This window comes from Equus caballus, chromosome 28, assembly GCF_041296265.1.
Source record: "Equus caballus isolate H_3958 breed thoroughbred chromosome 28, TB-T2T, whole genome shotgun sequence".
NCBI lineage: Eukaryota > Metazoa > Chordata > Mammalia > Perissodactyla > Equidae > Equus > Equus caballus.
Window position 1 is genome coordinate 34,583,080 of NC_091711.1, and position 17,724 is coordinate 34,600,803.

The 17,724-nt window shown below is 45.7% G+C and overlaps 1 long non-coding RNA gene across 1 annotated transcript; it reads left to right on the forward strand.

The window, feature by feature from the left end:
• Nucleotides 1–243: 243 nt before the first annotated feature.
• On the forward strand, nt 244–6,263 carry LOC138921188 (uncharacterized). The gene is made up of 2 exons (XR_011433546.1): nt 244–441; nt 4,542–6,263. It is a non-coding gene; the product is annotated as an uncharacterized lncRNA (long non-coding RNA).
• The last annotated feature ends 11,461 nt before the right edge of the window (nt 6,264–17,724 follow it).

Consider the following 17,724-nt stretch of genomic DNA (forward strand, 5'->3'; position numbering starts at 1 on the left):
GATGGGATGCCCCGCCAGCTCCCAGGAGGAAGGGGACGCTTCTCTGGGGAAGGAGCAGGGAAAGCTTTCTTTCCTGGTGGCATTTGAGCGCTGAACGATTGGGACGTGCATTCCTGTGCATGTTTACCCTGTTAAAATAGCAAACTGGTGCAGAACATCACTAGATGTGCCAGGCACTGTTCCTAGCGCTTTCCTCCTGTAAATCACACAGGGCTCTTTAAGTGTGGTCCCTCTGTTATCTCCACTTTGCAAATACACATCTGAAGCCAGGCAGCCTGGCTCCAGAGCCCATGCTCTTGACCTTGGCACTGGGCAGCCTCTGGCACACCAGACCCACCATCCCTGAGACCTGTCTGCCTCTCCCACCTGGGCCCTCCAAAGCAGGGGCCATGTCTTTTTGATCTTTGTGACTTCAGAGTCCAGCACGATTCCTGACATGAGGTGAGCCTTTGAAAGAGCTTCCTTGAACTGTTGAACTGAACCGTCCGCAGCCAGATGCCGAGGTCCCAGCAGGCCTTGTGGAAGGGACCAGCAGGTCAGAATAGCAAGGGGGCCAGAGCTAGAGCTGGGATGGTTTAGGGCAGGGAGAGGCGAAGATACGATTGACTTGTTTCACAAAGCCTTGCTTGTGGCTTTTCGGAGGCCAGGAATGAGGGCAGAGCTGAAATTGGGGAAGTGGAGGCTCCGATCCTTCCTGACCCCACGCACATGCTGCTTCTGCTCTGGGCACAGAGCTGCCCTCGGGTGCACCTTTGTGGCTCTGAGGGTAGGGTTTGGGCTTTAGATAATAATTGCATAGATTTGCTTAGTAAACACAGGGCAACCATAGGGTAATTACATGTTCTTACAGAGACGGTGCTCAGTAATTACTTTCAGTGGCCCCAAAGTATTATTTAACACATATTCTGGTTTATAAGACAGAAATAATGATGAATTTGCTTGGTAATTACACAGCACTTACCCACTACATATCCTGCCAGTAGCTGATACTTAGCCCCTCATTCAGGGCTAGCAGTTGCTTTGGTAAATAATAAGTTCTTCTTATTATTGGTCTCTAAGGGCATAAAGTATTATTAAAACACCATTAGTGACATTTCTCCAAGGGTGAAAACACACATCTATATGAGAAGCCAACTTTCCTTGGACTAAATACCTTATTTTTATCTTTCTGGCAGGAGCAATAGAAAGGAATCAATTCTAACCTGAGCATCTGCTCATTGTAAATGTCTCCTTAAAGAAAGTGAGCAGATAAAGCAAGATCTGGCTTTGGGAATGGGAGGGGAGTCCCCATTGTTTTCAATATGAAGATTGCTCCTTAGCTTGCCCAATAGCGGTGCTCAGTTTAGGAGGAGCTCCAGGTCTCGCGCCACCACTCCTGTGGTGGGCTGGGTCAGCGCATTGAGCGCCAGGACAAACCACAGCCTTTTGATGAGTCTTGGCAGTGGCATCCTTAAGGCCCCTCCTAGGAAGGGGCCTGAGAGACTCTTGTAGGGCCTGGGTCTCTGGGAGAGGGGGCATCCTTGTCTTCAGGCCATTTGGGGTATACATAGGGAAGGAACATACACACATCAAATGCCAAACAAGGGAGATGTAAGCCTGGAAACAGCCTCTTTGTCCTTGAAAAGGACCCTGGGGAAAGCTGCCTGACATATTTTGTCCAGAAGGCAGTAATTTGGGGGGTCATGGCTCAGCTCTAACTGCTCTTGGCTCAACCACTTGCATCAGAAGAAATTGACTCTTTGTAATCAATAGGGGGCTCAAAGAGGGCGGTCAACCATTATGGCTGGTGGGCAAGCTAGGGAGGGGGCCCTCTGGAGCAAACAGAGCTCTCATTACCATTCCATTCCAACCTATCCCATTTCTGGAGGGAACGATTCAACACCAAATATGAACTCAATTCCAGATTCCGACTGCCAAAGCAAGGGGCCAGTTCCAGTGGTCTGTTTCTTCTGGAATGAACTCCAGGACTCTGACTTTGGCTTTAGAAGTAACTTTGGTTGCCATGGAAGCCAGTGGGGAGTAGTTGGGAAAAGCTTAGGGTTAAAGTCAGAAGACCTGGGTTCAAATCCCTTACTAGCTCCTTACTGCTCCTTGCTAGCTGGGCAATCTTTGGCAGTCACCTCTCTGAACTTCAGTTTCTTCAGCTATAAATCAGTCTGCAAAGACTATCATCCGTTAGGCCAGAAATCATGCCTATTTTGTGCACCATTGAATTCCCTGCACCCAGCTCAATGCCTGACACTTTCCAAATCTATAATCAACACTTGTAATTGAACAAGACTGAGGAAATGCATCACACATTTAATTTACACAAATCCACCCATTTGGACTTAGTGGAAAACAAGAGAGAGAAATAAAAACAACAATTTAAACAGTCCAGAAGATTCTGCTTGATGATCTACTCGATGCACGTGTGCCCCAGAATGATACTAAAACCAGAGATGTGGAGCTGCTCTTCTCCCCCTGCCTGGTTGTGAGACCCTTCCAGTACTGAATGCATGTTTGGCTGTACATTAGCATCGCTCTTTGTAATATGTACTCTCACTAAGTAATGTGCAATGTGTTGCTATATCCATCCCACATCACTCACAAGCATTCCTGTATTTGGTTTAATCATAAAACCTTTAAGCTCGACTTGATGGATGAATTGTAGGCATTTCCAGGGAGATTTTGATTATACCTAATTTTTGCCTGAGAGTTAACCTTGCGAAGCTTACCCTGTAGCATTTGGGTTATCTCACAGGGTCATTGTGAGGGAGCCAGGAATGTGAGCATTGTGAACTAGAAGCACTGGACAAAAATAGCTGTTAGCCTTATCACTGTTCTCCTAGTATGGTTACTTAGCTTGGTCAAGGTCAAGAGACTTGATTACAACCCAGACCTCTTGACTCCCAGGCTTGAGTGGGGGCACCTACATCACAATTTAACCCAACAAAAACCTGTTGAGTAATTATGAGGTGCTCAGCAAAGTGCTCGCCGCAATAGGGTGGTGTTTGAGAAATAGAAGGCATAGACACTGGCCACCAAGAGTTCAATGATTCACACATGCTCAATAAGTGCCCAGCTGGCCCCAAAGTATGGCCAATCGTGTCCTCCTACCTGAACTTGGAGGCAGCTGCTAGGGAGCATGAGATGGAGGGACACTCACACACACAGGTAGAATCAGGCCCTAGTCCTTGCCATGAAGGCCCATTTCTTCCCCGTCCCAAACTGCTTGTTAACCTATTGTAACTTTTTTCCCTGATTCAAAGCTGTCTTGTTTCCATCTTATTTCACTGGATTTCAAATGAGGAAAGGAAATGCAATGTCATTTCTACTCCTCAAATCCTGCCCACATCCCATTCCATGTCCTCCTGTATTACCCAGGAAGGCCCTCCAGTCCCAGTGGGAGAAGCATGAGAGGTATATACAATCCCATATTTAACTGTAAAGTGTTACAGTGACAAGAGAGGGGAATGTGGGCTGGGGTCACCAGGAAGGCCTCCATGGGTAGGTCAGAGTTACAGAAAGGCCTGAGAATGAACTTGAGCTTGAGAAGCAGCCTATGGATTGTGTATCTGTTGATTTTTCCCTGTCCCACATCCATTCAACCTTTTTCTCATAATAGGATCCTGCCTTCTTGTGGGAAAAGACCCTATTCCCTGGTCTAAGGGATGAGCAGGGGACCCAGGCCTGGAATATACCCTTGATTACAGTGATTAGTTCATAGGTGAACATGTGTATGTACCAAGATGGTCTAACCAGGCCCATCTCCAGACTTACTGGAAAAGGGGCAATCTCTTTCTGTACAATAGCCTACCTGGTAGGACATAAGCCTGAAGCAGCCAGGGCCAGCCCATCTAGTGCCTATCTGAAACTGGAGCCAATGTAGAAGGAAACATAGTCTAAACATGGAGAAATAGACTGAGACTGGGTCCTGGAAAAATCGTCTGAACCCCTGGATCCATCTATACCTGACTTAGAAGTCATATGGTGCTGGAATTCAAGTTACATTACTCAATAAATGTAGTCTTTCGTGTAAGACAAGTTGGATTAGGCTTCTCTTAATTGCAGTGGAAAGAGTCCTAACAAACTAGATAGTCCTAAAAAAGGGATAGCAGGACACGCATGCAGAATGGCATGAGCAAAGACATCAAGGCAGGGCATAGGCCTTTGGGTGTCTCAGTCATATTCATCAAGAGCCATAGAAGATAAATAAGGGGGGGCGGGCATATCATAAAAATACCAAGTGATAGGAAGAGGCATTTGGACTTCCACCTGGACTTCTGAGAACCAAAACCCAGAGCTGAAAGCAGGAAAATACACACCTGGACCCAAAGGCATCTCAAGAACTGGCTGGTGTAGTTACTGTTCTCCTCATTCAGGGAAATCCCTACCATATGCCAGATGCTACACATCTGTGGTTAGCATTGTTCCTTTAAGGAATAACACAAATTTTTCTCTGGGCAAGCCACACATTTTCATTAGCTGTGGTCAGGCGGGGAACCGCGCTCCTTCAGACGAGTTTCAGCTGACAGACTCCTCTGGGGCATGTCTTTCAGGGAAGCTGATTCATCTTCTCTGCCGGCTGGCTGCGGGGGACGCACACCTGTGTCCTAGGATGACTTCAGAGAAAGCGGAGACAAAAGACCACGTTGGGCTCCAGCTGCCTCTGCAGACACTCCTACAGCGGAGCGGACACGAGCACAGCCATGCCTGGTGGGCAGACAGCAGTGGGGTTGTTTATGGTCAGCTCCTTGGAACCCCCACTGAGGGCTCTTCCTCTGAATTCTGTCCCAAGGATCGGCTCCAGGGGAGCGAGATTGACTGACATCTGGGCTTGATTTGATTCCCCACGTATCCACCTCTCAGCCAGCCACATGCTACATTCTTCAACCATTGCAGAATGCAAGCTGCTCCAAGATGGTTTGGTGGTGGAGCCCCAAACAGGGGTGGAGGTGCAGTCACATCGTGCCCACAGTTAACTTATAAGAATTCTGCAATGTGCTTGGTGAGAGAGAGAAAAAGGAGACTGAAAGAAAATAATATAATGGGTGCGAGTGACTTGACCTTCCATCCCACTCACCCTGTGGTGAGTGTGAGACGGTGCGTTGCATGTGTGGTTCCATAGTATGTCTCAGTTCCCGTGGGCCTCCCATGGCATCAACATCTTGCCTTACTGAGTCTATTTGTCAAATAAATAGAGCTAGCTCTGTAACAAACAATACCAAATCTAAGAGGCATAGCACAATAGAGGCTGATTGCTCATCCACTGTCACAGGGTGAAGCAGGGCTGGAGGTGCTCCTTGGTGACTGTCCTCTAGACAGTAACTCAAGGATCCAGCATCTTCCATCTGCAACATTGCCATATGAAACATCTTGGAAGGGGATGAAAGCTACTGCAGATTGGATTCCCCAGAGGCAGACTCTTGAGATGGAGATCAGCGTGCAGGACATTTATTAGGGAGCGCTCTTGGGATCAACACCTGGGGAAGGGAGGCAAGAATGAAAGACTGGGCAGAGGGAGGTGAGATGCAGTGCAGCCCAGAAAAGATCTCTGCCAACCCAGTGGAGAACTCTGGGGCTGGGTGGCCTTTCAGAGCTGTTCTGAGTTGGGGCAAGGTGGTTATGCTGTTAAACCTCTGTGTCCATCAGTTACTGGATGCAGATGAGGACTATCCTCCAGAAATACTCCCAGTAACTGAGGAATTACATTTTTCACTGCTAAAGAGGGCTCTGGGTGGCACAGCACAGCATCCACCACAAGAGGACTAGAGCAGAGGTCCATAAACTTTTCGTAAATATTTTGGGTTTTACAGGCTATATGGTCTCTGTCACAACTACTCATCTCTGCTGTTGTAGCACAAAAGCAACCAGAAGCAATATGTACACAAAAGAGTGCCACCATGTTCCAATAAAACTTTATTTACAAAAACAGGCAGTGGGCCAGGTTAGCTCACGGGTCATGGTTTGCAGACTCCTGGCCTAGAGGATGACAGAAGTAATTAAGGGCCAACCCTAGAAGTGACTTAGATCACTCCTGTCCATATTCCATTGGTCAGAACTCAGTCACTTGGCCCCAATTTAACTGCAAAAGGCTAGGAAAGGGAGTCTTTGTGTAAGTTCCAGAAGAAAAGAAATGGAATTTGTGAAAATCTAGCCAGACTCTACCACAGCATGAGTCTTGTGTTGAAAGCCATTTTTTAACATGATACAGCCCTGAAATATGCTATGCATTTCTACATATCTATTACTAAATAAAGTAAGATATACTTTACATCAAAGGAGACTTGAGAGATTTTCAAGAGCACTTTTCACTGTGTGTGAATTTTGCTCCGTGCACCATCTTTGGAACCTAATCCCCCCGTGAACTGTGACTCCACATCGAGGGAGACGGTGCAGGGCAAGAGTGAGGAGTCGGACAGACCAGGTCTAGACCTCAGCTCTGTCACTTACCGGCTCTGGGTAGCCAGGCGCATTTCCTTGTTGAGCCTCAGTTTCTCCTTTCCTAAAATGAGATGCTAATAGGGAGCACTTCATGAGGTTTTTGCAAGTATGAAAGTGCTCCAGTATACATACAGCACTTAGCAGTTGGGGTATGGTAAGCACTCAGTAAACAGCAAAGACTATCAATTCTTTACTAAGAGGAGGGGATATAATGTGGGTGACCAAAGTCTGCTGGGGTGACCTGATGCAAGTTGCTGCATCTCCCTGGACCTTGATTACATCCTATGTGAGAATGTGGATAATGAGATGGTGCCCCCATCATGCGGGGCTGGGATGAGTAAGAGTTTCTGTGACTCTTGTAATTACAAATAAATAGAAAACGATAGCAATACTTACCTGACAGGGTTGCTGGGAGGATAAAGTTTATGTCAATAAAAACGTGTTGAAGGCAGAAATATGCCAGGCAATACGGTAGGTTCTGGGGAAACGAACATGAATCAGATATTGTATTGGTTATCTACTGCCCCAGAGCTTAGTGATTTAAAATAACAAGAATTTTATTGGCCACAATCCTGTGGGTTGTCCAGGTGGTTCTCCTGCTGGTTTCACTTGGGCTCACTCATACAGCTGCAGTTACCTGGTGGCTTGGCTGTGGATTGCACTCAGCTGGGACAGCTGGGAAGTATTCCATGAGAACAAACACAAGCTTGTACCAATTGTCTGCTTGCACCATGATTGCTGACTTCTCATTGGCCACAGCAATTCACATGGCCAAGTCCACATCAGTGTGGAAGGAGACCACACAAGGATGTGGATACCAGGAGGAAGAATTCATTTGGGGCCATTATTGTAACGATGTACCAATTTTTCTTATCTGCTCTTAAGGAAGCTGCAGTCAAATGTCCATCTTGCCCCCATTAGATTTGTCACTCTCCTCAGCCCACCTTCCCGGATATCTCTCAAGGAAGCATTGATAGGAGAACCACCTGGTGAACTTACACAACATTGTGTAAGTCTGACTTTCCACCCAGAACATCAAACATCATTACATCCATCTCACATCATTAGATAACTCGCATCTACATCCCATTGGCCAGAATCCAGTCACATGGCCCCAGTATAACTACAAAGGAAGCTGGGAAATGTAGTCTTCCTGCAAGTGCCAGAACTGGGAAATGGCTCAGCTGTCATAGAGACTCTTACTCTGATGTTACTTCTGCCTCCACAGAGTCCCTCACGCTCTAGGAAGCTCACAGTCAGATCCTCCTTTGCCCTTTGGTATGACTTGGCTGACAGTGTAGAGAGCGTGGGGAAATGGAGGATCTGTGGATGCAGATGGCTGGGCTGCTGGCCAGGCCTAGAGCAGGATGGATTCAGAAGCAGCCAGACACTACATCAAGGTCCCAAAGTCCTGGATATGAGTCCCTCAAATGGATACTTAGTGGTACAGCCCTATAGAACATCTCTACTTACCTCCTGGGAAGACAACGTGGGGATAGAATTGGCCTTTCTGTTTTTCGAGCAAGGCAGCATTCATGGGTTGCTCTGCATCAATACCAGGAGTCAACTAGGACTTGTCTCCTCTAACTACACAAAAGACAAGGCTCACTTCTTGGGCCTTGGGGGTGACCCCTAGACATCCATGAACTGTCGCACAGGAGGGCTCCCCTCCCCCTATACCTTATTTCTCTTGTTTCTGCTTGGTCCTACAGTGCTCTCCCTTTAAGTCCCTCCCTGTGTGGTATCTCTGCTCTGCCCTTTTCCAAATATGCCAACTCTCCTTAAAGACTAGAGGGGTGGGGAGGGTCCACACAGAGTGGTAGACTTGAAGGATATAAAGGAAGGCAAGACCATGAAGAGACAACCACAGGAGTTCAGGCTAATAAGACTCAGGAGATGGAGAAGATATTGAATTGGTAAAACCAATACAACTTGGTGATATGGGGATCCGGATCCATTTCCTTCACAGACTACTCAGGACCAGCTCCAAAATTTGCAGGACCCAGTGCCAAATGAAAAAGTGGGGCTCCTGTTCAAAAAGCAGGGAGAGAAGCGCCATTCATGGTATTAAAATGAAAAGCTTTGCTTTTCTTCCACAGTCTTTCTAGCGACTTCTCAGGGTACTTTCTATTTGCTTTTTAATGTCATTCCCAGTAAAGGAAAATTAAAATTTTAAATCATTGTTATGAATTTTACCATTCATCTTTATATTGTGCATTGCCAGTTCTCAATGCAAATAGAAGAGCATTTAACTCACAAGCAGAATCACCAAAAATGCACAATTCTTGTTGCATAGCACTTACATGCATACATATTTTGTTCTTACCAGAACAGTAGAAATGCTACATGAAACTGACTCAATTGTTTTCATTTCTTAATAGACACACATTCTACCAAGAGTGATGAATAAGGAAGGAATGAAAGGAAAAGGAATTATGGGTCGCCCTACGTTTCTCTTTCCTTCTACTCCTTCATTTTCACCTAAGTAAGGATATAATAGGGTTCCTTTGGTTGTTTGTGTTTCTTAGAACACCATTGCCTTTTTTCTTGTTCTAAGAGAGTTATGCTTTAAATGGAAAGCATGGCCTCTTGGGGTTGTCAAGGCCCACTTGACCAATCATGGATGTAACATACCTACCTGGTACTCACTTGAGTCTACTGAACTTGACACTTCATGAGTCTACTGGAATTTGTGCTGGGGGCGGGGACAGGGGGCATTGCAAATACTATATGAGAATGGGGTAGCAAGGAATGGCAGACACACATATTAAGTCCTATTTCTCCTGCTCACACACACACTCCATTGTCCAATCAAACTTCATTTACAAAACTCAAGTTCTAAGATGAAATTATTAAGAATTTCAAGACGGAAATAGCAGATCATTAAACCAAGTGCAGGGCCCTTCCTTCCGAGCGCAGGGCCCTACACATGCCCATGGAGTGGAAATAGACAGTTGGAATTTTCATGGTCACCTCCAGCTACATACATCCCAAACTGATGTCTTGAGCTACCCACTACCACCACCACCAAATCCTCTCCTCACCTTCTCCTCCCCATCTCAATATGGTTCCACTGTCTACCTTCTGGCTGAAGTCACATACCTGGTGGACACCTCTCTCTCCCTCACCATGAGTGCCGCCCCTCTACCCCATCCAACCCACTGCCAAATCCTGTTTTTTACCTCCAAAATATTTCCTCAAGCTGTCCATTTTTATTTATCTCCACTACTCCGAGCATAAGGCACCATCAAATCAACTTTTATTGAGACAACTGTAATAGCCTCTTTATTGGTCTCCCTGCTTCCATGTTTGGCACTTACCATCTGTTCTCCACAGAGTCTTCAGAGTGATCAGCCTAAAATGTAAGGACCCCGTTCAACCCTTGCTACTGACATCCCCTCATTCAGTAGCTCCTCCTGACCCTTCAGATCTGAGCAAAATGTGACTTCTTCAGAGAGGCCTTCCTGGGGCGCCCAATACAAAGTACACCTGCCCCACAGCCCCCCCATTTTTCTCTCTCAGAGAGCCTCTTCTTTTCCTTTGCCACACTTATCACAACTGGAAACTACACATTTATGGGTGTTTCTTGAACTAGCATATAAATTCAGAGAAGACCAAGACTCCATCTGTTTCATTCTCCACGTGATATAGCCAGCAACCAGCACAGTGCTAGGCCCTTCATGGGAGCTCAAATTTTTTTAAGGAATGAATAAACGGATTCATGAGGTCAAGGAGAAGGAGGAGTCTAGGCTAACGCCTGGATTTCTGGCTTAGAGGACAGGGAGCTAGAGGTGGCACATAGACAGAGGAGAAGTTCTCAGTGGAAGATAATTAATATGGAAAGAGAGCAGGCTGATGTAGGTGAAATTGCTTTATAAGCTATAGACATTATAAGCATGCAATAGTGAGGAACAGAAACCATCTCTATCTGGTGTAAGCTGAGGGGACCACATCATCAAAACCTTTAAGAGGGAATGGGGCACTAGAAACAATATGCTGGCATAATAGGTATAAACCAGGACTGGCCAGCCAACAACATATACATTATAACGACATAAAGACACAGGGCTGTGCCAGCAGGGCCAAGGGCAGGAGTGCAGGGGGACCTCAGATCATTCTAGAATTGGTAATAAGGAAGTTCTTAGGAAAACAGGCAGTGTTTTATGTCTCTCTCTCTCTCTTTCTCTCTTCCCATCATTTTCCAGTTCCAAATTCCAAGGGAAAGGCTCTAATTGGGCTCAGCTTTGGTCAAATGCCAACCCCCTACTTTGCTCTGCTGGGACCAGGGGGCAGGAGAGCACTTCACAGACCTGGTTTCTGGGTAGTACATGAAGCTGGGCGGACTCTCTAAAAGAGATCAGCCACAAAACAGAAATAACATTCTGACTTGGCAAGGCTTGACACATCAAATAAGTGGTAGAGTCAGATGTTTTCCAAAAGCTCCAAGCAGGGAAAGATAGTCAGGGAAAACTGCCTGGAAGAGGTGGTCCTTGAGAGATTGGCAGACTTTGGATAGAGGCAGAGGAACTGGAAAAGTGTTTCAGGAGAAGGGAACAGCATGAACAAAGGCCAGGAGGCAAGATAAAAGAAGTTAAATTGGTCATTCTCATTTGTCTTCTGAAATTCTCCCATTTAGCCTCATGCTTCCTTATTATGAAGTCGTTTTTTGGTAATAATCCATTTAAGGATTTGAAACCTGGCTCCCTATTATCCATCCTCGTGCTCTGTGTGGGTGGGCAGCAGTGAGCCTCTGGCCGTAACTGGCATCGTCTACAGGGTCCAGGCTGTGGGACTAATAAGTGAAGACATTTTATGAGAAGCTGTTGAGTCCATTTACAAAGATTTCTGTAACAAGAGTTTTTCCAATCATGCATTAGTGGGTCAACCAGTACTCTCTTTTTAGTGACGTAAAATACAGTAGAATAGAACATATCAGAATGCATTGTAGGAAATAAGGGTAACAATTGCTTTGTGAAACTTTCATTTCAGTCACATTGATATGAATGTGTGGGTCATGGTCAAAAATATTTAAATACATTGCCTGAATCAGACTCTCTTTTTATTAATTTCTACTCCCGAGGAAATGGTTTTATGGGAGAGAGTAAGCTGTAGGTCAGTGGTGTTAACTGTATGCTTTCCTAAGATTTGAAATGTGGACAGAAGAGAATCCTCCAGCTTTTGGTTTTTGTGTTTTAAAAAGGTGCCAAAAATATAAGTCATGCTAAATGATAAAGTGCTTCTCTCACCGTCCTCTCCTTCTGCACTCTTACCCTCCTTCTATCCATTAACAGGTCCATCAATATGGGCAACACAAAACAGAAACGACCCATGCTGCTATGCAACACTGATGCATGGAGGGGGTAAGAATTGCTGCTCACCAACCTTGATGTGGATTCTCTGACGGGCTGTTTTTGGAAATGCCTTCACAGTGACAGATTATGATCCTTGAACTGTCTCTCTAAGATGCAAAATGACCAGACCTCCCTCCCATCCATGAACAGATCAACCCAAGTCTTCAGACGGCTGTGCCAAGCCCAGCACTCGGGCTCACCAGCTTGCTCAGGGGTAGCCAGCCTCTGATTAGCAAGCTAAGCAAATTCCCAGGGTTCCAGCCACTAAGGTCCCCAGAGCCAGCAGATCCTGCCGCCCTCCCCCCACCCATGGAAAGTTGCCGCGTATGGGTCACTGCATAGGCCACTGAAGAAATGCCCAGTTGGCCCGTGAGCCATGCCTTGATCACTTCACTGTGGGAGGTCAGTTTCCTTTTTCCTAAGAATCCAACGTTGGATTTCCCAGTCCCCCTTTTCTCATTATATAATCCAGCTGTTTCCTGCCGCCTGCTGGGATGAGAGCCCTGGGCTGGGAGACCTGGCTCCAGGACCCGTCTCAGCGCTCTCCAGCCATAGCTCGGATACAAATCCTCTGTCCTCTTGGAACTCTGTTTCTTCATCTGCAAAATGGGAGAATCCTTCTTTGCCTTCCCCACAGGGCTGCAAAGAGGATCAGGTGGCACCATGGCCACTTAAGGGGAAGGGGCACTTGGAACCGCCGCTCTTGGCTGCAGTTTGGCGGGCGTTTGAGGGGTGAGGATGAAGGAGAGGCCGAGGCTGACGCTCAGACAAAATGCTGACCCAGTGATACCTTTATTGTACTTGGCCCTTGGCCCACCCACAACTTTCCCAGTAATCTTGCCACTGCCGCACCTTAAAACCACCCAGCAAGAAAGGGGGAAACTATTTCTCTCAGTGAAGCCCTCAGGTCCTCCTCTGAAACCAGAGCTTCGGGGAGCGCAGCGAGCGAGCAGTGACTCAGTGTTTAGTCTGTGGCATTTCGTGTGCACACGACGACTCAGGAGAGTCTCACTAACGTTCAAAGGAATCTGTTTGGGAATGAAGCACATTCAAAGGGCAGCTGAGCCCAGGACAGCTGAGGCTGAGGCGAGATGCTGGTTCAGAGTGAGTGAGGATGGAGAGGTTTAAAAGACTGCCCTGAGCGTGCAAGTTGGGGTCAGGCATGGGATGGGCTGGAGTCAACTGGGACGGCCATCCGGCCAGAGGCTTCTGGAGCCAACATGAGGCAGTTTGGCAGTCAGAGAGCCTCTTCCCCAAAGGATCCTGGGAGGGAATGTAAACAGCAAACAGTGCGTGGTCTCCTCAGGGCCCGGTGAGTGACTAAAGCTGAGGAGGGAAAATCTGTTGGCCCACCTCGGGCTTCTGGTCAGACCCCCTACCTCGAGCCCCGGGAGCAGCCAGGGATGATGCCGCCACATCCCAGCCATTCCAGAAGTGGAAAATACAACATGAGAAACATCTGCTCCTCTTCATGGGAGTAGAATGGCTTGGTGTGCTTCTTTGCTTCCTCCTCGGGCCTCGCCTCTTCCATCTCTCTTTCCTCTCGACTTTTGTAAACATAAAATGTGATGCCAGGACTCGCAAACCCAATCCCAGAGATATCTCGGCGGGTTTGATGTGTGGTTCGTTTGCTACCGTGAAGGCCTGCCTGCTTGGGGCGCATGTCCCTGAAGAGAGGGACGGAGGAACAGGAAGCAGAGAGGGGGTTGGAGGTGTGAAGGGAGCCCAGGGAACGGGGACAAGCTAGACTTGCACCCTGGAGATGTGACCACCTCCTCGGCCCACGGACTCAGGGAGAGCTGTGGAAGCTTTGATTTGCCCCTCCCTTACACTGAAACCGCCTCAGCCCCAGGCGGTGCCTTCCACCTGCACCTTATTTCATCCAAAGCTTACTGCCAGGACTCAGCAAGTCATAAATAACGGCAAAATAAAGAATATCTAGTGGATGGTAAATAGTCCAATAAATCAAGTTAACCACGTCTTCCCGCTCTAACTGAAGGGACCGGTCATGGCAAACGCAGCTGTCCCCTGCTGGCTACTAGCTCCCCAAGCCAGGCATTTTGACCAACGTCCAACTTTGATCAAATGTGAGCACTCATGATGATTTTCTTCTAATGTTATTGCGAAGTCCAGCTACTGGCTCAGGTTTTGTCTCTTATCTCCCAGCCTCTCTTTTATGAGTCACATCAGCCCTTATACTTCCTAAGAGACCAGAGATGCTCGTGTGATGACCGGAATGTCTTCTGAGGAGCGTCCTGCTGATTCAGAAATTAAAATGGGAAAAGGGAGTGGTGACTTGAACAAAGAGGTCGGTTGTTTACTGCTCTGGATGCAGTGGGATTCATCCAAGAATAAAATAGTCTTTGTGTCATAGCAAGAGAGAAGATGCTCAATTGCTTTTCTTCATAACACATCCTTTTAGCATTGCCTGACATTATAGTATATATTTTATATGTAGCTTCTGGCTCCTTCACTGGAAGGTAAGCTCCATGAGGGCAGAGACCTTGACCTTTCGGGTCAATTGCTCACCTCTGTATCCCCAGTGCCCAGTACAGAGTCCAGCACATAGTAGGCATCCAGTGCATATTTATTCAATGAATGGATGGTTGAATGAATCTCTCTGATCAGAATGGACCGTGGAATGACAAGTGAGATGTCTGACCATAGGAACACAATGGGCACAGACAGGCACGCACACCCACGTGCAGGAGACAGTGAGGGTTTGTGAGTGAATACGATAATGATAATATTTATGCTGATAATAATGGCAAAAAGTCATACCTTTCAATGCCAGGGACTGTCCTAAGCATTTACAAGCATCGTCTCAGTCAACATTCACAATGTCTCACCCTATTTTAAAAATGACAGAACTTTCAGAGAAATTAAGCGTCTTGGCAAAGTCAAGACTCAGTCATGAGCAAAGCCAGGACTTGAAGTCACATCCATCTGCCTGTAAAATCCATGCTTTCTAACCACGATACCTCCTCAGAGCCATCATTTCTTTCGGGCATTCATTTTGTTCAGCAAAACATTATTATTAGACTTCTCATGGGTGCCCTATCTCCATCACTAAATTAGAACTTCCTGCAGTTAGGGACTACATCTTATTTCCTTATTATAGCCCAAGTAGAACCTAGTACTATGACCTGCACATAACAGATACCCAACATATGTCTATCCAATTAATTAATTAATTAGTGTAACCAGAGAGTACCTAACAAAAGAGAAATCAACTATAGAGGATGTTCAAAGAAAGAAAGAAATGGTAAGACAGAGGCATCAAATGGCCCTTCCCGGTTGGAAACCTCTCCTTGGCAGGGTCAACTTTTCCTCCTCTTTCTATTTTTAATTGTTCACAAAGTTCTTGGAATCATGCTTGTTGTGTGAATTAAGAAAAACTAGCTCATAACTTGGGGTCTCACAGAGTGGTAGAATTGAATAGGCTTGAGGAATATTTTATCTAGTCTTTTGAAGGTTTTGATGGATAGGCACCTATTATGACGTTTGGCATACAGAAAATACTCAAAAAATTCATTGACTAAATCAGTGGTGGACTCAGTAACTGGCACAGTGTCTGACATAGAGTGACTATTCAATAACTGGTTACTACATTGTATGACAAAATGATTTTTGCTGGTCTAATAATTTCCAAGGGGCTGGCCTGGAGTTGTAGCAGTTAAGCTCATGCGCTCTGCTTCAGCAGCCCAGGGTTCACTGGTTTGGATCCTAGGTGCAGACCTATGCATCACTTAACAAGCCATGCTGTGGCAGCATCCCACATAGAAGAACTAGAATGGCCTACAACCAGTTTTTTTGGGGAGAAAAAAAACAAAAGATGAAGATTAGCAACAGATGTTAGCTCAGGGCCAAATCTTCCCCACCAAAAAAAAAAAAAAAGTGTAAAAAATAACAATAATTTCCATTTATGTAGCCAAGCACTAAGGCTTTTGCATTTTATTATTTCATCTAATTCTCGTATCAACTCTATGGAGCAGGTATTATTATCTGCATTTTACAGATAAAGAAACAGAGGCTCAGAAAGTTTAAGTAATTTGCCTAAGATCCCACAGACATAAGGAGTGGAAATAGGAATAAAATTGTCTGATTCCAAAGGTTTAGCCATGACACTTGGTCCACTTCTGACAACATGATGGTCCTGGAAAATCCGCAAGCCCCATGAGCCAGCTACCTAGAAAGAAGTTCCAGTACATGGCAGAGCCTTAAGGCGGCACTCAGTCTTCTTACTTGCCCAGTAGCCCCCAGACAGAATTCCCCATGTTCTCCTTCTCTTGCAGTAGCAACTTTGAGGCCTGGATAGAAACATAAAACAGTTGAGGCCTCTTGGTCCACACGGGGTGTACAATATCCAAGTGCTTTGCTTTCGTGATGTAATTTAGGCCTCTTGAAAACACATGAAGTAGATACTGATTATATTCCTGGTTTATGGAGGAAGAAACTAAGGCTTAGGGAGGTCGAGTTACTGGTCCAAGTTCACACGGCTGGTAAGTGGCAGAGCTGGCCTTCGAACTCAGGTCATCTGGCTTCCCAACCTCTTAGTCACCGTGACTGTTTACTTACATCTTACAGTGTCCAGAAACTCCCAGTGAAGACCTTGCTATTGATATAGTAATTAAAATCATGGCAATCACGTAGTGGGCGCTTACCCTTGCCAGGCATTGTGCTAATAGTGTATACCTTATTCGATCCTTCTGCCAGTGCTATAGAGTGGGTACATTAGCCACATTTTACTGGCAATAAAACTGAGGCAAATGCAAAGAAACGGTAGAGCTGGGATTTGAACCCAGGCCTGGCTAATTCCAAGAGTTGGATACCTCCAACATCTTTCTGGTACCCACATCCTTAACCATTAAACTTTCTGGTGTGCCTATTTTGACTTTTGCTTTTGCCTTTGAGGTTATACTACAAACCTCATCTACCCTATACCCTCTCTTACTATCTATTTCTTGGGAACTACAGTTAACAAGATTATAGAAAAACCCCAAGACTTGACGCTGATGCCTCTACTCTCTACCTTCTGCTGCACCCATCAGAGGTAGCCCTGGTTTTCTGCCCTTTTCTGCAAAATCATCAGGGTTCCACTCTCCCAAGGACTTTAAGATAGACTGACATTAGAAGGATGCTCCTGCTCCGCTGGAATACATTTGGTTAGAAAAAGTGTGCGAGGGGGCATAATCTCATTAACGAGCAGAATGGCTTCATCAAGTAGAATCTGTTTGAAATCGTTCCTTTAAGCAACCGCCAAGCAACAGAAAAAGTAAACATATGTGCAGAGTGAGCAGTGCAGATGCTAAATGGAATGCCCTGTAGCGTGTAGGTTTAGAGCCCTTCAAATTACATTGCAAAACCTATAAAAACTTGTTGGAAATTGAATAATTCAGAGATGGCTCTAGGTGTTTTCCAGAAATAAGCATGTTGTGCTGTTATCAATAGAATCAACATTGTCAGAGCAAGTCTTACACATTAATTGAGCTGGCAAATGCTCCTGAGTATAATTGAAGCAATCAAGAAATGATAGCAATAAGCTCTAACATCTGAGTGAATTTATGGTGTGCAGTACTTTTTTGTATATATTGTATTGCTTTGTCCTTATCACTACACCCATTGAGATTGACAGGATTTCCATTTAGACACAAAAAAGATAAATTTTGAATTTTAGGTTTTCTGAATTCAGACTCACTGTTTTACTATTACTCTTTTGTGTAATAACAATAGTAATATAGGAAATTAAGGGAAAGTCCTGGGAAAGCACACATACTCCCCCCTCACAATTCTGCCTGGGCCTTGCCTGATATATTATCTTCTTGTATTTTACAAGAGATGATGAAAAATGAATTAAATGGACACGGTTCTTCCCTTCTGGATGATTACAGTTGGATAAGGCAACAGTGCTGCTCATCTAATCAGCATGCATTTATTCATTCATCAA